The sequence below is a fragment of the Armigeres subalbatus genome, chromosome 1, assembly GCF_024139115.2.
Source record: "Armigeres subalbatus isolate Guangzhou_Male chromosome 1, GZ_Asu_2, whole genome shotgun sequence".
NCBI lineage: Eukaryota > Metazoa > Arthropoda > Insecta > Diptera > Culicidae > Armigeres > Armigeres subalbatus.
This window is the reverse complement of record NC_085139.1, coordinates 170173135-170200148: the sequence shown is the minus strand read 5'-3', so window position 1 is coordinate 170200148 and position 27014 is coordinate 170173135. Positions and strand designations below refer to the sequence as shown.

Sequence of the window (27014 nt, the reverse complement as noted above, 5' to 3'; positions counted from 1 at the left end):
TAAATAAAATTAAAGCCAAAATGCTTCTTGTTCAAAGTCATTCTTCTAAATCATACGAAAGTTTAAGGACATAGTTGGAAGAGTACCACGATGGCAGCCAATATGGCACCGGACCTTCCACGGGTCAACCCCACACCTCCCGCACTCCTCTCCCACCAACATTCGAATGCATCGAACAGCATCGAACAAAAGTTAATTATTCAAATTACTAACCTGTTCACAGCATATTTCCTTACTTCCCGTGATAATGAACATGTTTCTTCAATGAATCCTATGTATTCCGGCTCGAATTGTAGCATAAATTAGCAGTTTCGTGCCAATTTAATAGCCGTCCGCGATTTGTTGGGTTCATCACTGCACTTCACTTCTTCTCAAAAGGCATTGGAAAAATCAAGTTTTCACTTCTCCGCACATGAGCAGCCCGAAATGTTGATAGAATGCAAATTAAACACCACTTTTTGAAATCAGTCACTTATTTGAACCGAAAACTTAGTATAAACTGCTAGATTTGCCCGAAAAAAACGATAAAAAAATGATCGCGGAACGAATGTAAACACCGCGGTGCACCGGCACCGGCAGCAGCAAACTAATAAGTAGGGTGGCTCAAAAAATAATTTTGCTTCGCCACGCTCAGTTGATTATGATTTATAATTTGGGTGTCATCCAATGGTTTGGGCTGGTTTGAATAGGCTTACCGTGCGCAGGTCGTTTCAGGTTTGTATGAGAGTTGATATGGCGAGGTTGAATTTAACATTATTCTGATTCTGGCACTCCGTCAGTGCGCGATGGCGGAGACCATATGACGGGATGAAATATTTAAGAGCTTCAACTCCATAGACAATCCATATTGAATGGTCGTTCCAATAGTTGGGAGTCGATTTTAATCGAGGTTGCGATTCTTTCGCATGATAATTAGGCTTCTCAGAAGGCATCAGTGAAACGTGCAATTCAACAAAATACCCAGAATTTGTCTGTGATATCTATCGCACCAGGGGCAGATACTTCATACAAAAAGTGTGACATAAGGGTGAGTATAAAATGCTATATTTGCGTTACGTAATCAATGGATCTTTCCTGCGGTGCGGTTTTCGTTCACTGAAGTCTCTGGAATGTTGCTTTCAGCAATGTGGGTTCTCTTTTCGCCAGCGTTTGGAGGGAAAGCGCCGTAATCAGTGTAATAAAAGGTTTAGTTTCCCATTCTAGTTTTCATACAAACTTGAACCGGCTTGCGCTCAACCAGTTTTTGTTCAAATCGGTTTTTTTAGGACACTCGGAGCATGGGACGGAATCGAGTGAGCGTGATGGAACTGGGTCGTTTTTTGAACCACCCTACTAATATTCTTTGATTTTTAAAAATACGACACCAATACTACTACAGTATATGAAAGTTTTTACTGTACCAATACTATCAAAGCTTTGTTTTGGTACTCAACCCACCTTCACCTTAAATGATTGATTTCTTCTTCTTCTTCTTATTCACCTTACATCCCCACACTGGAACGGAGCCGCCCTTTCAGCTTAGTGTTCATTAAGCACTTCCACAGTTATCAACTGCAAGGTTTCTAACCCAAGTTACCATTTTTGCATTTGTATATCATGAGGCCAACACGATGATACTTTTATGTCCAGGGAAGTCGGGACAATTTCCAATCCGAAAATTGTCTAGATCGGCACCGGGAATCGAACCCAGCCACCCTCAGCATGGTCTTGCTTTGTAGCCGCTCGTCTTATCGCACGGCTAAGAAGGGCCCCAAGGATTGGCTTTCCTATGAATGGTATATCATATGCATTCGCATTGTTCGATTTATCCACTATATGTTATGCTTCGCGTTTCATTGCGTTTTACAAAATGTATCGTATAAAACACGCTGATAAATTTTCACTCAATATGGACATGAAAAAAGTTTTTGTTCGAAAAACTTTTTTTCCTTGAATATGTCACAGAAACATTATTCCCAGAAATGTTAGATAATTAAAATATCTATCCGCAGAAAAAAATTTATCGATTTCTGAGATGAGTTTTTTTTTGTAATATCGATTTTAAATTTTAAAACTATTTATTTCAGTGTTGAAATCGGTTTTTTATTTTTTGGATATTTTTCCAAAAAACTTTAAGGAGTTTCACGACAGTCCGTCATACAACACTTTTTTGTAGGTCTTGTCATTCTAGAGTTACGTCGATTTTTGAAAAAAATCATGAAAAAATTAGGCCCTCATCAAATGTTACTCTTGACAATTTTTGAAAAACTAAGTATGCAGAGTGGTTTAGAAATACCATATCTTTATGCCCACCAAGTTTCATTCGATTTTGAGATGGTGCTGCCAACCGCTGGTCGAGTTGGCGCGAAATTCGTCATTTACAGTTACATCAAACAACTGCTAACCGAAATACGCCGCTCCAAAGTTACGAGGTGATAATGCTAGAAAGAGACAAAAGATAGGAAAAATAACACGGTGTGTAGTACTTTCCCGAGTCACCTTAATTGCAATTTTGTTAAATTTCTTGGCTGCGCATATGCACAACACATGTTCGGAAATGGACAAATTGATATGAAATTTGAGAAAAAAAAACCCACGTGTCTACATGAGGACCTCGAGCCCTTTAGTTTCCTACTCTCTATAGGCATGATAAGGGGTCGTACACTAATTACGTAAGCATTTCTCTGAGTTTTTAGACTCTCCCTTCTTCGCAAATTTCGTATCAATTCTCTCTGGCCACGGGTGTGCGAATCAATCAAGATTTTAGGAGTGACCTTCTTCAACTCGCAAAAACGGACAATTGATTTCAATTGGAATGAAGTCATTAGTTATACGTCACTATTGATGTGGATGCTCAAACCAAGAAATTTGAATCTACACCAGAAGGTGATAGCTCTCAATACATTCATCGCGTCAAAATTATGGTTCCTTGCATCCACATTAAGGGTTTGTCTCATTTGGAGAATTAAACTGAAATTAAACTTTAACTGTGCCCTAACGTCTTAGAGGATCTGGAAACAATCCTGGGTCGGAGAGTACGTTTCCATGATCTACAGCGCTCGGAACTAATGGACGTACCAAGGTGAAGCAGATATTAGGCACTTAAATTATTTATTAGTTATATAAATTTCACCTGTCATAAGACGAGTTTGAACAATCCCATTGAATTCCACCACTTAATTGTATCCTGACAGATACGTATTTCGACCTCAACAGTAAGGCCGTCTTCAGTGTCTTGTACTTGACTCGACTCAGTCGAGTCAAGTACAAGACACTGAAGACGGCCTTACTGTTGAGGTCGAAATACGTATCTGTCAGGATACAATTAAGTGGTGGAATTCAATGGGATTGTTCAAACTCGTCTTATGACAGGTGAAAACATTCCACTAAAAAGCTCAAAATAATTTTCTTATATATAAATTTAATTTTAAATGCCAACGATCTCTCTGTAGATTTAGATTTTGTTTAAAATTGTTTACAAATGTAATTTGTAGAATGAGTCTTATTGTTTGAAACCCCAATAAAAAACCCAGATTAATCCACCTAGCAGTGAAGATGCCTTTCTCGCGCATTATAAAATGAAATATGAATAATACATGAGCTTGTTGCATAAGCTGGCGCATTTGGTTTGAAGTTTTTATGGTGGTTCAGTCCAAATGTATAGGAAAATACACCTCCGACACTCTTTCGATCAGGAAATTGTTTCGGTATGCCCGATTGAGCACAGAATTGCAACAAATCAAATGCGCCAGCTTATGCAACACCCTTTAATTTTATCACTATTTTGCCCTTTTCTTTCTAAATAACCACGCAACTGTTTTTTTTTGTTCGGGATGAACCACTGCGCTTATTTCATTGCACTTTTGTAGTATACCCGTGTCATTAGTTTAGTGCATGTCTTTCTGCTCCATTTCTAAAAACTCAAAGTGACGTTGAACTACGTGGCAGTACTGGTAGTTTTCGTGATTGTCTGCTGAGATTGAGTGAGCATTACAAACCATGGTGATGTATATAATTTTTAGACCAAAATTTGAAAAGGATGATGAAAATAAAATTTTCAAATAATCGAGGATGAACAACACTCTCAAGCGATCACATATCCAAATTATTTCCAATTGATTAAAACTCGCTAGAGAGTAAAAGTCGTTCGATAATTGTATCTCGATTCGAAGCATTGGTTAATGCTACTTTTGAACTTATTTTCCTTATGCTAATAGATTACAATAGATTAAGTTGAAAAGCAGGCCAAGCTCCAGTTGGAATGTAGTGCTATGGAAGAAGAAGCTTGCGATGCACTTACGAGTTTGACTGATTCACCAAAACCAATTGCTTAACTGTTAGTAAGTGTAAATAGTAGTAAATAATAATACATAAATATTGTAACACACTGGAGTCAGCTTTTACACGGAGGATATGGGCCACGTAAATTAAAAAAAACGTAAAAAACCATTAATTCCAAAATATGTTTAAATAAACCGCGTTAATCCCGAAATTCTAGTGAAAAAAATGCATAAAAAGTTATTCGTGTAAAAATAAAACGCGTAAAAAACAACTTCAGTGTACATCGGGAATGAAGCGTTGCCTCTTCCTTGATCGAATGGTCCAAGAAAATTGATAATCCATCGAGAAACGGCTGAGATATTAACGATCAAAGTCTATCATATTTTCGTGACGTTTTTCGATTTTTTGCAATCGTAAAGTGTACCCCAATATAGAAAAGACAGACGTAGTTCTACGTCAAAAGAAGAGGTGAAGTAGTCGTTTTTAATTCATATATTTCTCAAACTTAATGTAAGACCTCTTTAGATTGAGGTACCCTTCGAGAAATGGCTTATACCATTTCTCAAAGGCGCGCCCTCAGTCAGTTTCGACTTCAACAAAAAGTGGGATAATACTGATTTTTACCATGCATGCATCGTTAATGAAGTTCACACACATTTTTGCTTCTCATGCTTTTCATCATCCGAATTTGTTTTTGTACAGATATGTGATTTCATTGCGTTTGGCATTTCGGAATCCCACCTTTACACAGAACTCTAATCAGTCAGAGGGTTCAGCAGATCCACCAAATTCGTATCCGCTTCTTTATTAATTAATCAGCGCTCCAGAGCTTGGAGATTCATGTCGTCGGCTTCGAAGCCAGCCCAAGTCACGTTTTAATTATTTACTCCATTGACTCCATCCAAAAGGTGCACAGGTGACATCCAAAAGCAAATTATAGTTGTTCCATACTCATCCGACTATCACTCATAAGCATTAACAAGAATAGTTAATGCTTATGACTGATGGTCGGAAGAGTATGGAATGACTATAATTTGCTTTTAGATGACTTGCACACTGTTAAACTATAGTCCAACAAAAGACTTGACACTAAAAATATTTGAAAATAAAATGAATCTTAAATACAGATAAATTAGCAAGAGTTGGTGAAAACTTGGAATTTCTTATTAAAAATTAGCATTGGGAAATAAAGTTTTCAAAAGCATAAATATTTTCTAGTGAAAATTTTTGGGTTGTTTTATATGCTTACAGTGACATGTTTGACCATACTTAATTAGAATGGAATGATTTTATCTCAAAACTGGGTAAGATTAGTTCCCCATTTTGAAACAATCGAAATAACACACTAAGCTTAGCTTATTCTGTATAATAGGAAAGGGACGAGCCTGGAATTCAACCCACGACCTTCTGCTTATAATGTAGAAGCGATAGCCACTAGACCACCGCGATTTGAAACAATCGAATAACACACAAAATACTAAAACTCTTTTACACAACCTGCACTTATGATTTACTATGAGATTTAGCTCTTAAGGCTCTATAAACCGTAATCAATTTGATGATGAAGATGATTTTGTTCTCATTCGCACTAATACTAATGCAATTTTAGCCAAAATTCAATATTTCACTGCTATTCACCAACTTACCTCTGTCAACGTATATTCATGGTATTTTCATATGAATTTTTCACTCACCTAGCTAATTAATTATCAATTAATTGACTGAAAAGTGCTTAAAACTGCTTTTTTTCTAGACAAATTTTCGTATACTAATTATACACACACTAACTCCGAACGATCGAGACACACACATACACATGCACTCAGTTTTTATTTGTTCTTTTCTCGCCGCTTTCTTGATTTTATCACAACTAAACATAATTCACTACCTAACTTTCACTTTTGGCTTTGATGTTGAACACCAATTTCTTCACTTCATGTCGAAAAACCAACGAAAACTGCTTTAAAAAATTTGAAGTTAGAGAAAAATTTGACGGCCGTATTGTGAATGTTGCAAAATTCGGAACACCCAAACTCACTACCGCATTAGGTGAAATAGTGCGCTCAAAATCTCGGCAAAGCAACTTAGAAATATCAAAACAATACATCGAATATGCTAGTCGACACGCAAACAACTTTATGCATATACAAGAAAAGAATCATCATTTCATCGTTGCCAGATTTATTTGATCAAATAATTATTGCGGTTTGTTTGCGAATTAATCAAATCAACCAGAAAAAAAGAAAAGATTATGCAAGCTTCTGTTGGATGGGTGGAGAATGGTTGACATTTAATTTTACCGTACCATGCATCCTACCATGCAGTCAAAAAAAAAAAAACTACGGCAGCCGCCTGCAGCAGTCACGACCAAGCAGACGACAGCACATACTTTTACTATTTTCTCCCCCCACAATCAATGTTTTCGTAGAATAATTTCTCAACGTATAGCCGGTTTTGGTGGCAAATATTCATTTCATTATTCCTTACTCGTTTTACAGATTAGAACTAATAAATCAGTATCTGTGGCTAGCACTTTTTCAAGGCTGTGTGTCACAGCCTAATTCAACTCGATTCTGTTCTATTTGCACTGCGCACAAGAAAGTGAGGATGGATGGCACGAGACTCACGCAGCAGCAAACAAACAATCTGCGGATGAAGAATAAAAAAGACTTAATTTCGTCTTACATTTATTTGGGAAACTGTATCAGTGTGCTCGACTGCTCAGTGCACGAAATTCTACCGGATAAAATGTAAATATTCGGAGAATCAAAGTGTTTTACTGTACTTTCCCCAACACTGTATGTTGAAAGCCCAGTGGTGTACGAAGAAATTTAAAATAAGTTTCCATATAATACATATTTCATAAATGCTCAAAAATAAACATTTTGTTGCATCTGGCAACAATATGTAGCAGCTGACAAGCTTTTACCACCCCATTTCCACCCACCTCAAATTTTCATCACTTTTTCTACAAGTTGCCTCACCAATACTAACAAGCAATAACGTCATTAATTTTCAAAACAGAGTTACGGAGTCTTGAGCCTTAAACAACGTACATTATTAAATCTACTTAAATTATAAGCTTATTTCTGTTCACTTGTCATTAGACGAGTTTGTACAATCCCATTTACATAATTCCACCAATTAATTGTAGCTTGACATATACGAATTTCGACCTCAACAGTAAGGTCGAAATAACTATCTGTCAATAACTACCATTGGGGAATTAAATGGGATTGTACAAACTCGTCTTATGACAAGTGAAGACATTCCAATAAAAAGCTCAAAATAATTTTCTTAACAAAATAATTTCTGTTATTCAATGCGATTTCAATGGTATCAATTGGAATTATTAACTTATCGATCCACAGTTCTATTATTTTAATATGACCAATGCGTATTGAAAGCTATTTTTTTTTATAAATTGATGTTCTAACATTTCGTTTGAAAAAAATGATTTTTAGAATGGTGTCCTTATTGCTCCGTGGTATATTTAAACCAGTCATAGAAAAAGTTTAAGCTAGGTCACATTTGTCAAGTTTATCGTTCTTTTTGAAATTCGCGTTCTAGTCTAGATGAGATACAACAAAAAAGAATATCTTATTGTAATATAGAAAAGCATGCTTGCTTGATAAGGCATTTAATATTATCCTTAGGGTGCTCCTTTTGCCGCGTCCTACCCTATTTATACTCATTTCAAGAATATATGTCGAACGCAACTTGTTGCAATCAATTGGAATTAAAGTAAGTGCCGATATGTTAATTTTACTATTTCATTCTAAAATAAGTATTATGGTCATTTCTGATCCCATATTACCCAATTTTCAATAGCGAATAATGGTACAAGATTTCTCGTCGAATGCAACGTTGTCGGTTAAAGGTAAATGCGCTAAAAATGTGCGAGACTTTTTGCGCACATACATACACAGTAGGGTGGTTCGAAAAATCGGAACGATTAATTAAGACGCGGTTTTCGCTGAGTGAAAGCTCTTAAGTATTCCTTTTAGCTATGTAGGTTTTCTTTTCACCTGCGCTTAATGAGGAAGCGCCATAAACAGTATAACGAAAAAATAAATTTCACCATACCAATTTGCATGTAAACTTGAAACGGCTTGTGCTAAATCAGTTTTAATCCAAATGAGCTCAAATTTTCAGAGGACACTCAGAACATGATAAAGAATCAGATAAGCGCTGCGGAGCAAAATCGATTTTTTGAACCACCCTAATACACAGTCATTACGTCAATCCGTCGAACTAAGTCGTTCGGTATATAACACTATGGGTCTCCGGGCGTTCTATAAAAAGTTTGTTTTTTGAGCGAATATATAGCTTTTCGGTATACTTAGTATAAGAGAATGGCAAAAGTACTATGAATAACATTATAAATTACAAGTTTATTCATGCTCCAAACAATACATATATTAAACAAAGTGCATTTTTAAAATTTTGACTGAAATACGCGTTTCTCTGAACTAGTTTTGTTTATGTGTCGAAACACTTCAATTGGTTTACTCTTTTCCGAAGTAATCATCGGTCGTGGCTGATACATATTTCTGCGAGTACTCCTTATTCGAAGCTTCTGTGAATCATGAGCATACGGCCATAGAAAAGAATAAGGTTTACTCAAGTCCTCGTTGAATGCTTTCTTCAAAGTTTCACCACAGAACTTGAGCTTGCTATGTAACTGCCTTGAGAAATTTCCTCAAAGTAAGGCGCCTAGGTAAAGAGCTCGTCCTTCCGATCAGTGCAATTGGTCTAAAAAGAGTACGGTAATTAATGGAAATGAGAAAAATCTGAAACGTGTGAATCTTACCAAATGTGTATCCAGCATGGGAAACTATGCCCGTATATAATTTCATATATATATCGTGTATGCACGTGTACGATGATGTAGCCAACCAGGTATCCATGGATTATATATTACCTGAAGGTAATTCAGAAATGCTGTTCCTGATGATCTTGACACGCTCCATGCTTACTGGAAGTCTGAAATCTGAAGCAGCGAAATATATCTCATTAATACAGCGGCCTAATAAACAAAATTCATATATTACTTACCTACACAATTATTTGCTCTGTTTCGTTATTGACATCCTCGTATTTTGTGATATTCACATATCAGAAATACTTTAAATATTAATGATTCTCAGGTAATGAAGAAGTGACCAAAGGTACCATCTGATATTTTGTTTTTGTTTTGACAGATTTTAGATGGGCCCGATGAGACTATCAAGTAGGTCAAGTTGCAAAATCAACATCCAATCTAGTGGATAAAGCAGAAGAACTGCTTTGCCTTCTGCTATGTTTGAAAATTCATCCATCAAGCCCAAGTAACACAGTTGGGTGCTTACAAAATGAGTCTGGTATTGCTGTATACCATATTAGAGTGGGGCATCATGGTCATTTTTTCAAGTCAATGGTTTTTCGAAGCCATTCTGGGTCCTGAATAACTGTGCAGAATTTGGGACCGATTGGTTGCTTCCTCGCTTTCCGCATCGCGTTTGAAGTTTGGATGGAAATTAGTATGGGAGAACGTATATTTTTGCATTTCCACTTCTAGAAGTTTCAGTTCATTGTAATCCAAATGGCACATTGCGTTAAAGTATAACCCAAAGGATACCGAAAAACTTTGCCAAAGAAAGCACGTTTCTGGAACGTCCTCGAAAAAAGTTATAACGCTTCGAAGATTGAGTGTTCAAATCATATGCGAAAAATGGTTTATTCTGCCAGCACTGCCGAACTACGTAGACCAATAATTTAACTGAGTGTTATTTCAAAATAATTGATCTTATAAGGCTTTAGAGCTAATGGGAGCTATCCGGAATCATTTTGCAAAGAAAAAAAATCGGCGAGAAGGAAGATGGGCTTTGCCCTTCGATAGCCATACGTTGTCCAGTAGTGCTGGCAGAAACATTGATTTTTTGCATATGGTTTGAACAATCAATTTTCGAAACGTAATAACATTTTTCGTAGACCTTCCAGCTACATACCTTCTTCGGCAAAGTCTTTCGGCATCTTTCAGACTATATGCTAACGTTTTAAGTCACGTGATTGATGATAAATTGAAGCCGCTAAGAACAAAAATGTGAAAAAGTACGTTTTCCCATACTAATCTCCATGTAAATTTAAAACGCGATGCGGCATGCGAGGTTGCAACCAATCGATTCCCCATATTTTGCGCAGTTGATTGGGGTCCCAAAACGATTCAGAAAAACCTTGATCTCACTTCATCGGATCAAGTTTGCGTTTTTCCATACAACTGCGCCCCACTCTAATACCATATGTATATGATTATACGCTATTCAATTTAGACTCATCTCGGCATCATTATTTTGGCATATATTCCATAATGAGGCAATGATCGAGCCAAAATAGCAAATAACGTAAAACATTTTTTTCGTTCCTTGTTAGGAAATATGACGATTACTATCGAATCAATATTATGGCTTGCTGATGCTTGTCATCTTTCTCTTGCACGGGCACAGAAAAGATATGATTTGTTTTCATCGGGAAACGCTTCCGAAGCGTTCCAAATTCTTGCAAGAGGAAGATTGATTAAACGTCAGCAAGCCTTATTGTAAATAATTATTTTGAAGGTGGCGCCACTATAAATTATGCATTTGGCGTATTGTATAAATTCTCATATCGAACGTGAGGAGGTACTAGAATAACGATTGCACTGAGGCGTGAAGAGCAAGTCGCTCTAGTATGAATCGTGTCATTTCGCTTTGTCGTTTCCCGTATGTGTAAATGCCAAACGAGGTGGGTAAAGCTAGGGATCCTATAATGAGAGATATGCGAAAGCGGCCATTGTAAGCCAATCGAGCATTGAGAACTGTCAAAACGTGAGCCAAATGAACGTTGTTATTGTTGCAGATTGAGACGAGGTTGAAAGGTATTGAGATAAATTTGGAGAAAAGTTTCATCGAATAAACAATTTGTTTTACTTTTGCGAGTAAAAGTAATCTAGTTTATGTATCGTGTTTCGCCTATTCGCCTATTGCACTGTTATTTTAGTGATAATGCTTATTTAAACACTGTTAGTGGACAGACAAACATATTCCAAATTGTTTTCAAATGCAAAGTCATATACAAGCTTCAACATTTTGCGCTGCGGCAAGTGCTGGAAGCGTTTGCTAACAAAAGTAACAGCGTTGCTAAATCGTCTGGAAAAGTATTTGCATATCTCTCATTATAGGATCCCTAGGTAAAGCAGAATAGCTGCTTCTTTTGAAAAAAACGAACAGTGGGTAATGTCTGTGACATAACCGCTAAGTGGACGTAGGACTTGACTTGACCATGCCTTTAAGATACATAATATGTCCAAATTTCTCACATCAACTATTTTGGATAAATAAATTCAGAAAGTATCTGTCCGGTCACGAAATATTAGCCTCGACAGTGGCAACCTTCCCACTGAAGGACTGCCTTAAATAAACCACAAGTTGGTTCAGCAGGGGATGTAGACTGTATCTCAGCCCTTCCACTGAAGGGCCTTCTAATCCGTGCGATAGCTACTGAAGGAGAACATTTTTTTAACTCTTAGAGCCTTGAAAAAGGCTGTTTGCTTCGGCTAAGTGCAAAAAGTAAGAAAACGATCTTTTCAAATAACCGCGAATTTCTAGTGATGGTATAAAAAAGACTGAATGATCTGCGAGCGAGTGCACTTTTCTTTTATACTACTTAATTTTGAATCTTCTCTGCTTCCCAATTGGTGGGCTAATCAGCTAGTGTCTTGTATCCCGATTCTTTGTCAGCCAAAGCGTCATCATCATCAACGCGTTGAAGGGCTTCTTCTTTTTTACGCTTGTTGCTCGCTGCTGGCGTCTATTTCTTAACGGGACTTTTCACTTGATACAGGCCAATAAGCCGTGCAAGCGAGAATTGCAGTTCAGGTGGGAAGTAGGGTGTTCTTTTCTGAGACAACATTATTAGTAGTAGAAGGAAGGAAACACCCGGACATGGGATTTATGGTGATAAGATTTAGAATTCATAACATGGGACGATCATTCAGTCACGTTCGCTTTGTGTGCGGCCAGTATCAAACAATGTTTTACTACATATTTTTTTATCAATGCCAATATTGCATTGATCAATGCATTGATATTTAACGTGTATTTGCTTAGAATTTAGTTTTGGGTCGCGCGGATTTGGCGCAGAATGGATTTTCATGTTGCCGGAAATGGCGTGGATTTGATTTTAGTCGGCGTGGATTTGGCGCGGAAAATATTTCAGGATCTCCGTAACAACCCTGCAATTTCTATCCCGAAGGGAATTGAAAGCTTTGATATTGATCGCTATCATTGGCTCTCTGAAGAACCGTTTGTTTTTTGGACATACATGCAGCATGTAGTGCATGCATGTGGCTTTCCTTCAGCATGTCTCGGCTCATCACCGATGCCGGCCGATCTCGGCTCGACTCTGCTGCTGCTGCCGGTATCTGCTCAGCATTGCTGCTTTGTCGGGTCTGTAGGGTGGACTGCTGCGGTACTGGCTAGGTTTCGGCTGATGATGGTGGCTTCGATGACTTCATTCCCTGCTAAAAGGTGTGAGTGCTGTTCCATCGATGATGCGGTTGCTTCGCTTGTCCCGGTCAGAATGAAAGGAAAAAATTGCGTTGCGCTATTTTATGGCTTCTCGGCAGACCCAGCGGCTGCTCATTCGCTGGTGTCTGCACCAATCAGAACGTGGTAATGAAATGATGCAAGAATTATGCGGTACCCATATTTATAGGTTCCCTTGAGCTCAATGTTTTTCATTGAAAACAGTTTCATGCCTATTGAAACAAGTTTTTCGGGTCTTATCAAGCATGGACATAAAAGGCATACTTGAAATCTGTCGATTGAGGGGCTTACCGCAGAAATTTGTCCACTGAGACGAACGCTATTAACGTTTAAAATCTTTCAACACAGCGTAACGTCGATTTGAATATTTTGAAATGACACCTGGTATAGTAATGAGAGATGTAAGTCCTACGTCAAAAAAAAAAGATGAATTCACCCGTCAGGCCCGCTGAACACAGTGGAGGAATCAATAATTAAAGAAAAACTAACTTGATTGGTTAAAATTATTAGTTAATCAATATCTGTATGTGTAAAAATGAGTTGGTCTGTGTTGGTATCCGCATAATTTGTAAACGGATGGATGGATTTTCTTCATTACTTCAGTAAATCTGTTCGTACGAGGTTTACAACGCTGTAAACTTCGACGGGTTCATACGATATTTACACGTGAAAATCACGAGTTAAATCAAATATGCAGTTTCTCAAATAAATTGTTCAGTTCTGTTATCCTTTATATATCACATCAAGCGACAAACTACTGCGTATTGCTGCATTATTTGAATACAATATCAACGAAACAAAATCGATCAATTTCTAACTATAAGAGATGGGCTTTCAGATCCGGAACCACTAAAATGATCCGGATCTTCGATGTGAGTGAGTGAATGATTCGTGGCTTACTTTTCAGAAAACCCGGTTCACCAGATCATCAAATTATCTTACCACTTGTATGAAAATGACAAAATGAAAAGTTCATTTTGGGTACTTATATAGGCTTGTGAACGACAAACAGGGAAATTATTCAGCAATCGGAGCAAAAGTGTGAGCCGGAATGGCAGCCTTTTTACCATTTTGCATTCTCGTCACCTTCACTTCCGAAGAATCGATCCGGTCGAAAGATCTGTATCTTTAAAGTGAATAACCCCGATCTGATTCGTTTATCCCATCTAATAATAATGCAAAGCCGCATTGTTGATAATCTGAAACTGTTTGATTCAGTTCAAGGAAAATTGTAATTTTTCTTTAACAGTGGTCATACCAGCTTCTCAGTTGAAATATTGAAGAAAAGTTTTATAAAAGGAAAGAATTATTCAAATATTGATCAACATGACGCAACATTTCATCGCCATAATAACTCAATGCTTTTCAAACATTTCGACGGGAAATCTGTGAAATCGCCAGAACGCTTAGCCTGTTTCACTTTGTTGAAAGCTAATTCCATGAAACAGGAATGGTCGAGTGGCGAACGGTGAGGGCTCCCACTCTGCGGACTAATGTTCGAATCCTCCTCACAGAACATTTTTTTTTCTTTTTCATAATATGAAACCGGAAATTACAGTGTAAATTTTAAATAACCTATAAATTTATGTTGTTTAACACGGAAGCCAATTTATTATTATCGACTTGAACGTAAATATGCAGGTTTTGTTCGAACTGTGCCAGAAAGAACCTTGCATTGAAATATATATTTTGTCTATTTAACGGTTGTTGTTAGTTTGGTCAATTGTGCCTTGCTGCGCCAAAGCGGGAAATTTACTGTTTCAAGGTTAGAATGGAGACACTACTGTGGCTGCAGATCCTAAGTCATGGGCTTCCGGAAGTCTTTGGATAGCATAACATATGCCGGATAACTATTTAATTTTTAAAATGAATTCAGCGTTACGAAATTACTGTTTGGTTAAATTCTAAGCGCAATCGTAGGTTTAGTCTGGCCATTGTATGGGGGCACGCCGGGGGGGCAGGCGCATTCGTACGGGAGAGCGTTGAACTGAGCAGTATTTACTCCTGTTATATATGGTATTTGTGCTTTGCTTAGCTCATGATAGCAATAAAAGACATGAGAAAAGTTATATCTGACGTTTAGCAATTCGATGATTCATATTTGTATATATCATGTCGCATGTTATGTGTATCGATGGTGCTGTGGTATAGTAACCGCTTCCCAATCCAGAGATCACAGGTTCAAATCCAGAATAAGGTATTTTGCTTTTTTTTTGCACGTAAAAACAGTTTTTTGCCCATAACTCCGAAACGCAAAGTTCGATCGATCTAATTTTAAATAGGAACCAATGGGACTGCATTTTGCGTCGAATGCAACTTGTTGCGAGCAAATCGGATGATGCTAAATACCCAAAAACGTGTCTCACATTTTTGTACACATACACACACACACACACATACATACACACATACAGACATCACCTCGGCGGGCAGCGTAGTTCGCCTCCGCGCGGTGCTCGCTGGAAACGATAGCGTATCAACGGCAGTTGAAGGGCTAGGCGGCTAAATGGACTACAAACGAGGGAGCGCGGTAGCGCATTGAGACTTAGGCTGCCATTTAAGTCTCAATTACGGTTATGGCAGGCGTGTTAAAGGTTGTGTGTTTTGTATATTGTTATATTGTGTATTGCGAGGGCTGACAGCCGAGTCATTCTACTCCCTTAGTAGAGCCGGGTGAAACCGACTCGAAACGGCGGGTGGGCTAATGGCAAGGCTGCCTTCCGTCCCATAAAACCGTGGCGGGTTTTGCGGCACGCTGTCCAGTCTGCTGTCTGGTTGGTGACCAGACGGAAGTAAACTCAGATGAACTCCCTGACTAACGCCGATCTGGCTCTGAACACGAAAGTGTCAACCCACGCATGGCCTCCTGCTTGCTTGCAAGCATAGACAACCATGAGATCATAGAGGCGACTACTTCAGTAGGATTCGATGGCAGCTGCAAGGGGACCCATGAGCTATGTCTACTCCAGTTTCAAGAGGTAGGGGCGCCGTAGGCTCAACGGGAGACCCCTTCGCAAGTAGGGGTTCAGCGAGGTCTCCTCTCACTAGGGAGGAGAATGGTGTTGAGGCAGTAGCTGGTTTGCACGGGACCAGCACTACCCCAGCAGGAGGGGTTGACAGCCAGAGCGATGCTCAGGTAGTCAACACACCAGGCGAGCCTCTAACCGGTATCCGGTTAGTCGCCAAGCAGCTCGATGAGATCATCGAGTTCACGAGCGGTCGAAATAATATCAGCAAGGATCTGAAACAGAAACTTCTGGTACTTCGACAGTCAGTTCAAGCGGTAAAACGCGAACATGGCACGCTCACCAGGAGGGAGGTTGGAAGCGAGAAGGGGCAGGACCCTTCTCCTTCCTTGGAGGAAGAGCTCCGACGCAAGCGGTGCTTGGTACCACCCCGAGTGTCGGCGAGGGAGGGACTGCGGCGCGCTCCAAACGCGCCCGGCAGCAGTCAGAGGGTCGGTCCGGTAACGTTAAGCGGCGCCTTACTGTTATGGACAACAGTACGGTCGAGTCTGATAGAGCGCCCGATCGTCGAGAGAGGGCACCTAATCAGGCGAAACCACGAGGAAGGGCAACGGTGCGGCCCAGGCTACTAAACCCAAGGGTGATGGTAGCCAACCTGCGACGACTGCTCAGCGGACCGAAAATCCCTGGCAGCTCGTTAGCAGATCTAAGAGGAGGAGAGGGTCCTCACCCCGCAAAGGAAACTTAGGGACAGAGGCGAAGCCTTGTTGGTCAAGACCGATAAAGAGAGGTACGCCGACGTTCTTAAGACCATGCGAGGTGCCGAAAAACTTTCGACACTGGGTGAGGACCTGCGAAGCGTCAGACGCACCAAGGCAGGCGAACTGATCTTGGTGCTGAAGCGTGGAGCAAAGGCGAGCGGTACCGCCTATAAGAGGTTGGCCCAGGAGGTCCTGGGTGAGGGAGTGGAAGTGAGGTCTCTGGGCACCGAGGTGACCCTCCGGTGTAAACAGCTGGATGAAGTCACCGAGGCAGAGGACCTCATTTCGTCTTTAAAGGTACAGTGCGATATAGAAGTCGAGCGGTCTTCTATTCGTCTTAGAGGTGGACCTTTTGGCACGCAGGTAGCTTGGTTCAAGTTACCGGTAGCGGACGCCAAAAGGTCCTGGCGGTCGGGAAACTGAAGGTTGGATGGTCAATATGCCCAGTAAGCATATTCCAGCCACCTTTAGTCGAAAAGTGTTTTAGGTGCTTCGAATCTGGTCACAAGTCATGGGAGTGCAAGGGGCCGGATCGAAGTAACCTGTGTCGTCGTTGTGGAGAGGAGGGACATTTTGCGCAGGCCTGCGATAAAGCACCAAGGTGCCTTATCTGCGCTAGTAGGAAGCAAGCCCGTAACCATGTTATGGGTGGACCTACTTGTCCCTTCGGTGGTGGCAATAAGAAATCGCCGTGCGGGTAGCACAGCTGAATCTTAACCATTGTGCTACTGCCCAGCAGCTGCTGTGGCTATTCTTGCAGATCCGTACCGTGTCCCTGCCAATAACGGAAACTGGGTCGCGGACGACTCCAAGATGGCGGCGATCTGCACAACGGGCTGGTTCCCGGTCCAAGAGGTCGTACACACCTGTCGAAGGTGTCGCCATAGCTAAGATCAACGGGGTGTTCTATTGTAGCTGCTATGCCCCACCACGGTGGCCAATAGAGCAATTCACCCGGATGGTCGATAGGCTATCGTCCGACCTTGTAGGTCGGAAGCCGGTTGTCATAGCGGGGGACTTCAATGCTTGGGCGGTGGAGTGGGGAAGCCGCTGCACCAATCAGAGAGGTCAAGCTTTGCTAGAGGCTCTAGCAAAGTTGGAGGTCGTGTTAGTCAATGACGGCTCAACCAGCACGTTCCGTAGGAACGGGGTGGAAATCGTTCATTGACGTTACGTTCTGTAGCCCCAGCCTAGCCGGGGACTGAACTGGAGGGTCGACGAAGGCTACACCCACAGCGACCACCTAGCCATCCGCTACGTGATCAGCTGTGGTGTGCAGCAGTCGAGGTTGAGAAATCCCGTCAGGTCCGTGGGTGGAAGGCCCAAAGCTTCGACAGCGAAGTATTCACCGCGGCGCTGGGACTGGAGGGTAACACCGACAGTCTTACAGGGGACGCACTGACAGCTGTCCTGTCACGTGCATGCGATGCCAGTATGCAGAGGAGGGCACCACCGAGGAACGGTAGACCTCCAGCATACTGGTGGAGTGCAACAATCGCAGACCTTCGGTCAACCTGCCTTAGGGCTGGCCGAAGGATGCAGAGAGCTCGCTCTGAGCAGTTGAGGGATGAACGCCGCTTGACGTTCAAAGCTGCGAAGTTGGCCCTTAACAAGGCCATCAGTAGCAGTAAGAGGAAGTGTTTTGACAACCTATGCCAGAACGCCAATGCTAATCCCTGGGGCGATGCCTACAGGATAGTAATGGCGAAGACCAGAGGGGGGCTGGCGCCTCCCGAACGGTCGCCGGAAAGGTTGAATCGCATTATCGAGGTTCTCTTCCCGTCCCATGCCACAAGCCCTTGGCCACCACCAGCACCGCAGAACGCGAGTGCTGAAGTGGCTGAAGTGGCAGCGGTGACGAACGAAGAGTTGCTTGCGGTGGCCCCAACCCTTGACACGAACAAAGCTCCGGGGCCCGACGGAGTTCCAAACCTCGCTCCGGACATATTCAGGACAGCCATGCAGAGATGCCTGGACGAGCGCAGTTTCCCCGATAGGTGGAAGAGACAGAAGCTGGTGCTGTTGCCGAAGCCCGGAAACCACCAGGCGACCCATCGGCGTACAGACCAATCTGCCTACTGGACACCACAGGGAAGTTGCTTGAGAAGATTATCCTCAACAGGCTTACCCCGTACACCGAAGGTACGAACGGCCTGTCAAGCAATCAGTTTGGGTTTCGTAAGGGTAGGTCCACGGTGGATGCTATCAACTCGGTTGTGAAAACTGCGGAAGTAGCGATACAACGCAAGCGGAGAGGAACTCGATTCTGTGCGATAGTGACGCTCGACGTCAAGAACGCATTCAACAGCGCAAGCTGGGATGCCATCGCGCTCTCGTTACTCCGGTTGGGCATTCCGGTGGGCCTGTACAACATTTTGGAAAGCTATTTCCAGAATCGCGTACTCTTATACGAGATCGATGAAGGGAGGGTAGTGCTTCTATCACCGCAGGAGTCCCTCAGGGATCTATCCTGGGCCCGGTGCTATGGAACACTATGTACGATAGTGTTTAAGACTGAAGTTCCCCCAGGTGTTAAGATCGTTGGCTTCGCCGACGACATAACGCTGGAGGTTTACGGAGAGTCGATTGAGGAAGTGGAACTTACGGCGGCCCACGCGATCGCTGTAGTAGAGGAATGGATGAGCTCAAGGCAGCTGGGGCTAGCTCATCACAAAACAGAGTTGGTTGTTGTTAACAACCGTAAGTCAGTACAGGAGGCAGTGGTTCGCGTGGGCGACTGTGAGATCATTTCCAAGCGGGAGGTGAAGCTCCTCGGGGTGCTGATCGACGATAGACTGAACTTCGGCAGTCACGTAGATTACGCCTGCAGGAGAGCTTCGACAGCTATTGCGGCATTATCCAGGATGATGTCCAATAGCTCGGGAGTGCGCTCCAGCAGACGCAGGTTATTAGCTGGGGTTGCAGTATCTATCCTCAGACACGGCGGTCCAGCTTGGGCCTCGGCGCTTAGCGTCGAACGTAACCTGCAGAAGCTGGAGAGTGTACACAGGCTAGCGTGTCTCAGAGTGATAAGTGCCTACCGCACGGTATCACGGGATGCCGCTTGTGTGATTGCGTGTATGTTACCCATTGGACTAGTCATACGGGAAGACGAGGAGAGTTTCGACATGCGCGGAACCAGAGGAGCCCGTAAAGCCATTAGAGTCACTTCGACTATCAAGTGGCAACAGGACTGGGATAACTCTTCTAAGGGTAGGTGGACCCATCGGCTGATACCTAGCGTATCAAGATGGGTTAATAGGAGGCATGGGGAAGTTCACTTCCATCTGACACAGTTCCTGTCAGGCCATGGTTGCTTTAGGTGGTACCTACATAGGTTTGGGCATACGGACTCTCCCGTCTGCCCGGACTGCCCAGGGGTCGACGAAACTGCCGAGCACGTACTATTCGTATGTCCTCGTTTCGTCGATGTTAGAAGCGGAATGCTAGAGGTGTGCGGGAGGGACACTACTCCGGATAATCTTATCCAGAGGATGTGTCAAGAGGTTGATAAGTGGTACGCGGTCTCGGCCGCTACCACTCAGATTGCCAGCATCTTGCAGCGCAATTGGCGCGCCGAGCAGCAGTCGGATAGCGCCGACTAGTGGGTAGCTAGTCTCGAGGGTGAGGTACCAGCGGGTAGTTGGTTAAGTAGTAGCGGAACTAGTGGGTAGCTAGTTATGAGGTAGAGGAACTAGTGGGTAGCTAGTTGTGATTTGAAGCTAGTGGGTAGCTAGTATGTGGGCGTGCGTAGTAGCACGGACCCCTCCCAGAAGTAATGCCTAAAAAGCTGTTCCGGGGAGACTCAGGGTCTGTGAACAGGGTGGTTTTAGCGGGTCGGCAATAGCTAAACCCCGTTCGCCGGTAGCCCACCGGTGTCTGGATGCAGATTCCCACCCTACTGGAAAAAAAAAAAAAAAAATACAGACATCACCTCAATTCGTCGAGCTGAGTCGATTGGTATATAACACTATGGGTCTCCGAGCCTTCTAAAAAAAGTTCGGTTTTGGAGCAGTTCTATAGCCTTTCCGTATCCCAAGCAGCACGCGCAACATCTTTCAAATAGGTGTTTGTTCCTAATAAATTGCATTGAAGACACTGGCAATACATCGAGTCACATTAAAGCCACTTCCCAGTTTCAGAAAATCACAATGTTTCATTTCCGTTTAAGGTGCGTCGAAATATTCAACTCAACTGACTTCTTGGGTGGTTTAAAATTCGATGTGTTCCATATCAGAAACAAAACAGATAAGTTGCAGAATTAATAACACTTCGGTTCATTGCTGTTACGACAATGTTTCTGAAATGTTGCAAAACACTTTGAGCTCAGCTGAGTAGTATTTTAGTTTTGACAGTCCCCTGCATGTTCCGTATAAGGTACAATGAAGTTACAAATGACTTTGTTGTTTATGTAGTGCACTTGTAGCAGAATCTCCAAATAGAACTGTTGGTGTGACGGTTATAGTAGAAGGTTGCAAATCTCAAGGTCCATGGTTCGATTCCCGGTTGGTTTTTGTGTTTTTATTTTCATTGTAGCCGCAAGATGTTGCAAATAGGCTCCACCTCTTGCGCTTTTTGTGTCACAAAGGAGTTCCAAATACGACGCGTTGTGCATACGTCAGAGCTTTAGTAAGTCACACCACAGTTGTTGTTACTCACTGAGAAACAAGAGATGTTGCTTGGGATATACTTAGTATACGAGAAAGGCAAAAATGATCCGTGGCCGTTATCAGCATCAGAGGAACATCAGAAAGTTGTGGTAAAGCATCGAGTGTTTATTGTCGGCAGAAAGTGAAATATTCTCGCAAAATTGGGAAAACTGTTTGGTTGCTGTTAGTTGTTGTAATTGCGCATCAAGCGTAAATCGGTTCTCTTCAGAACCTCCATTTTAAATGGAAGTGACTTGATTTGAGACGATTTTATTATGAAAGTGACACAAAGTTTAATTGCAATAATACCGTCGGCAGCGGTAATGCCCGTTGGCGGGGATCACTGTAGAAAATTTATGGATTTTTTCGCAAGATTGAGATATTTGGCCGTTGTTGATGATCGGGAACTTGCATTATTTCCAATTATACGTATTTCCACTAACTAATGTCAACACACCTAAAGCCGGAATCTTATAAGAAAAGTCAGCTTGAGCTCCAGAATGTGTAAATTTAATACAATCTAATAGAAATTGATCCGGACTATCGCGATGAAAATAATTGACTTACGGTAAAAGAAGATTTACTGTCAACTACTGAGCAACGCAGGGTCCGATCTGCTTATAGATCCATGCAATAGAATCCATTGTATATACCTACATAGTCCTACGTCACCTTTTAATACAACCCGATTGGGATTTGAAAGAGTAATTTTATTAATGTTTGGATATGATGATCATCAGAAATGAAAAAAAGTCTTCAAGTATTCACGGTCTCTTCTACTATACAAGGCTTTGAACATTATGATTATAAGTGCCATGTGTTTTTCTTTGAAATTTGACTTTCAGTAATGGGTAAATATCGATTCATTTGGGGTCAATATGAAACAACATATCTAGCTGAGGTTATGGTGAGGTGTACTGCCCATGATCGCATATTTGTAACATTTGCATTTTTGTCGATTTTGAAATAAGCTCATGAATCATCTCCAAATTGATAATTCTTCCAGTTGACCAGGTGAAATAAGAAAGTTTGATCCAAAAAACTCGAAAAAACTACCAAGTTGTTTTGTAACATTAAGCATAGTGACCGCATAACCGTAACACTGAAAAACTTTAGTGTCGGTACGCCATGCGCTATGTACAAAAATTTTTGCAATTAGTTTGCATTCAAATACCAAGTTATGGAAATGTTTTTACCGAAGATTTCAACTGAATAAAGTGCTTGTGCAATTTTTGGGAATTTTTAGAAATTCATTGAGATTTGCATACTTATGCGTATCACAAACTTCATCATTCCATTTCTCCCATGCCTACTTTTGTCGATTGTTACAAATATGCGATCTTAGGCAGTGTAGGCCTTCACATAATAATCAACTTAAGAATTGCGTATCGTTTTGAGACTGACAACATCATGGCAATTCACATGACATTGCAAATCAATATTAAGGATGGAACATATTTATCTTTTAAGCACATGATGATTATTTTCCGAGCACGCTCGTTAATGGGCGGATGTTCCTATTGGTTTAATGCAAGCAAGCAACCCACACTCAACGTTGATCTCATTCGTCGTTCTTTTCTTGATTGAGAAGAACAACACTGATGATATCCGGCCGCCTGAATAAGACGTAATTAAAGCTCATTAATACCAAATACAAACGCGATCTGGTCACAACTGCAGCAGCCACTTGGTTCCATCCATTCACGTTAGCGTCAGTTACGTTCCCCCAACCGACCGTTGTCGGTCGATCCGATGGTGCGCAGTATTGGATACCAATAAAACGCCATCATGCTATTTAACGCCGAAGGGTCATTAATTTAAACTTTTTACCTCCGTTGTTGTCCAAAATCGCATCTTCCAACTGCTTTCTTGTGCTCGCGTGCAACGGTACCACGAACGGACATCATTATTGATCGAGGCCGCGGTACTTTTTTTTTGTCAGGCAAGCTGGATGGAACACAATCAGTTCTCACCTCAAAGCCCATTTTAGCCAACACCGATAGCGTATCGAATTCTATCACGTCCCGCGGCAGAAATTTGCGCCAATTTTGCTATGGAGATGCCAAAACAGTCATTAGTGGAAGATGAATTGAATTGAATTACCTTGCGCAAATTAGTACTTCACGGTAGTGCGATAAATGTTACCGATGATGTTCAACGGAATCTTGAATTTGTTGAAATTTGGCTGTACGTAACATCTTTGCGCTCCAACATCTTCGTGGACTCACCCTCCGTCATGGACGCTAGTTCTTAGGAGGCACCGAATGCTTTTTAAAAGTGTTCTTACTGATAATATAAATCGCAATGAAGTTTCAAGGTTATTTTCCGCCAACAGTAAGTATTAGTTATTCTAAAGTTGTCAATACAAAAGAATTACCAAGAAGACAATTCAACAAAAAACTTACAATAAAAACTATTCCATCGTAGGCCACATTCCTCTAACTGAGCTAAATTCATTTATCGCGCTTAGGATCATAAGGGTGTAACTGAATTGATAGATTTCTCTACATCGCTTTTTTTAATTTTGTGTATAACTCAACTGAATTAAAAGTTTCGACTATAATTTTTGCAAGCTGCAACTATCCTTTATCGCCCTGTACCATAGAATCTAAGGTAAACGGTTGAAGTTTGCTGCTTCGATAAATACAGCTACGCCTCTATGATGATAAGCGCGAGATTTCGATTATTTTCATAAACGAAGGTCAGTATCTATCCACAGTAATTATTCGTAATCACTCGTTTCTGAATAGTACCTCTGCATTCGTTCTCCTGAAAGTTGTCATTAGCACCATTTCTCCTAGCTTTATTACAATATCGACCCAGTTAGATAGGTGTATTATCTTCGGTGGAACATCTCAAGAGATCGTTGATTTGATATTATTGATACAATAATCGTTAAGCAATCCACTTCCCCCTGAAGCCTCCGACATTTAGCCTAAGCCACACAATAAACATCGAGCGTATATGCTCGGAATAGCTCCCAGTTATACTTTTCTATTCCTGGAGCAGTCGTTTGACATCATGTCGTATCGGCATAATTATCCTCCGGTAACAAAAGGAACCACTCCTCCCTCCCTTCAACGTCGCTTTCTCTCACTTTGTGTAACGATAATAATCAGTATTTATAGGCTTTGTTATACGACTTTATGATGGCTCCCCATTTACTGCCTCACCCATTGCCATTGTGTGGTTTTTCGTCGTCTTCCGATCGGATCTTGTACGTTTACAGTTGACAAAACGCATGGACGATGGCACTACGAGGCTGGGGAGGAGCACATTGCTTAGGTGCCTATCTGCGAACTACATCCTACTGGGTTGTGCCACTTGCGATGTGGCTTTGCTACCGATTGGTTCTGGGAGCGAGTACAAGTTGTTTGAGTAATGTCGAATTCGTTTTTAAAAAGTTCCAACCTGGGTTGGAACCAGTTCCAACCTAAGTGCTGTCAAATGTCGTTTTCGGTTATTGCTGGGTCGAACCTAGTTCTGCACCGGATCCGCTCTAACTGCTGTCAAAACGTTCGGTTATTCGTTCAGGTTGGATCGCGATCCGCACCAGATCCGACCCAAAATGAATGAGGTTCGCTCTGCCGATTTATCGAGATCCAACCTAGGTTCACCAATACATTCGAACACAAACTGTCAAACTGGTGTTTATGTTTACGCTAAAGAAAAATGAAAACGTAAAAGACACGGATGGGTATTTGATTTTGTTTGTTTCATTTGTTAAATTTATCAATTTTGTTGCTGTTTTCCACGCAAAAATGGATTATTTTAATTTTGTGCTGTCTCCAAACTTCTCTGATGGTGAATCGCATTCAGATATCGACATATTTTTCGCTGATTACCTCAAATGGTAGCTCCATTATAAACAAAATGAGGGTAGAAAATTTTGTTGAAAATGTGATTTATAAAATGCAGTGATGCTGCTATTTATTCACTATTACGTTGTGTATTCGAACATATACTTTAGGTATAATTGCTATATCAATGGGAAAAAAGCGTACCAGAGTATCTGCCGCTATGAAGTTATTTATACGAAAATGTTCATACCATTATTTTATTCATTATTGCAGTTCTGTGGATAATTTGTTCAAGGTTACGGATTTGAAGAATATAAACATAATGTATTAACCCTGGCATTAACCATTTATAAGGCTTTGGCAACTATATTGACATCAACAAATTTATTGTATTTATTTATAAATGATTATTCATGAATATATTAAAATGTTTATTTAGGAACAGTTTTTATACGAATTGATCGTAATTTTTGAGTGGAAGAAGGGTTTTTACTTGCAATTCATTAAAAAACCGACAAAGACATATTTTATCCCATTGATATTTATTATGTTGAATCTCCTGTTTAGATTATGTAGTGACAAATGATTGGCCTCTCTTGTATATTTGGTTTTTGCAGTTCTGACGAAATCGCAATTTATCTCAAAGGGTCCCCTCTTGGGGGAAAAAGAGCAAAAAAAAAATGCAAAAAGCAAAAAAGAATGCTGTTCAACTCTTGTGCGATCTGATTATTTGTTTTAAAATAAAAGGCCCCAAATCTCAACTGCTTTAATATTTTCTTGTTCTATTCCATTTCAATGACATAATTGATAATTCAAATCTACTGTAACACAATCACTGTTACCCATATACTAGAATCAGCATAATAGTTTATCGGGAAAAACGGATTGGCATGAATTCTTTCACGGCAATCCACATTGCCGTCGTCATTCATCACAAGCTCCTAATCACATTAATTTATTGATGGATTAATAGTCATTTTAGTCATTAAACAATTAACAGAAGAAACGTCTGATTTCCCCCACAATTCATAAAACAAGAAAAAAAGGACACTAATAACAAAATTCAGTATTCAAAATATGTCTGTTTCTGCCAGCTGATAAAAGTGCGAATTGTAAACAAAACAGATGATAGGGATTAAGTTCTCACTAATACCATCATACTGACTCGATCCCGATTCGTTTTTCGTTCGGTTATTCAGAGTCGGGGTCGGACCTGACCCAGGTTTAAAACCGAAAACGACAAAAGTGTTTTTTTATTCGCTCAGGTTGGAACTAGGTTCGCACTAGTTCCAACCCCAAAGCTGTCGGGTTCGCACTGTGTTGTTTCACGGTTTCGCACCGGGTTCACCAATACAACTGTACTACAACTGTCAAAACCACGTGGGTGGGTGGGACTGGGCGGAATAATCAAGCAGAAGGGAGAAACGAAACTGTCTGTTTATTAAAATAAAATGCGCGTTGAAAATCTTTTTCGGGAATTTTGTGATATTTGTTATATTTAAAATGAAATTAATCCGGTACTGTTGTCTAGATTCAGTTTTAAAAATAATTGTTAGGAAGTTATGTATTCATAAGTTCATTCAGGTTTTCCTCACAGATGGTATCCTAAATTAGGTCGGTGGATGGAATTGTGTAGTTTGGGAATTCCCCTTGAAATTCGTTCACAAAATCCGCTAAGAATTGTCAGAAAAATATATTTGTGGAATACCGAATAGAATTTTTTCTTATGCAGAATTTCTTTTGAAATTTTTCCAAAAACTGTTTCGTGCGTTTCAGAATTTTCTTCGGGAATTCTGCCAGTCTTTCAGTAATTCTTTCTTGATTTTTTGGCGATATCTTTCAAGCATTCCTCCATATTTTTTCCAAGGGATCCTTTCGAGATGAATTCCTTTGAATACTATTCCAGGATTTTCTCTGGAAATTGCTCCAGGAATTAATTTGGAAATTCCTACAATATAATTACTTCAGGAAATCCTCCTAATACAGGAAACAAGTTTCGTACATAAATTCCCCC

General features: G+C 40.9%; 2 long non-coding RNA genes across 2 annotated transcripts in view; both read right to left on the bottom strand.

Annotated features, from left to right (window-relative positions):
* The window catches only part of LOC134208364 (uncharacterized), a 363599-nt gene that overhangs the window by 147884 nt on the left and 188701 nt on the right, over positions 1–27014 (bottom strand). The window lies entirely within an intron of this gene.
* Positions 8640–9517, bottom strand: LOC134208352 (uncharacterized). Its single transcript, XR_009978631.1, has 3 exons — positions 9319–9517; positions 9074–9253; positions 8640–9015 (listed from the first exon to the last, which is right to left on the bottom strand). It is a non-coding gene; the product is annotated as an uncharacterized LOC134208352 (long non-coding RNA).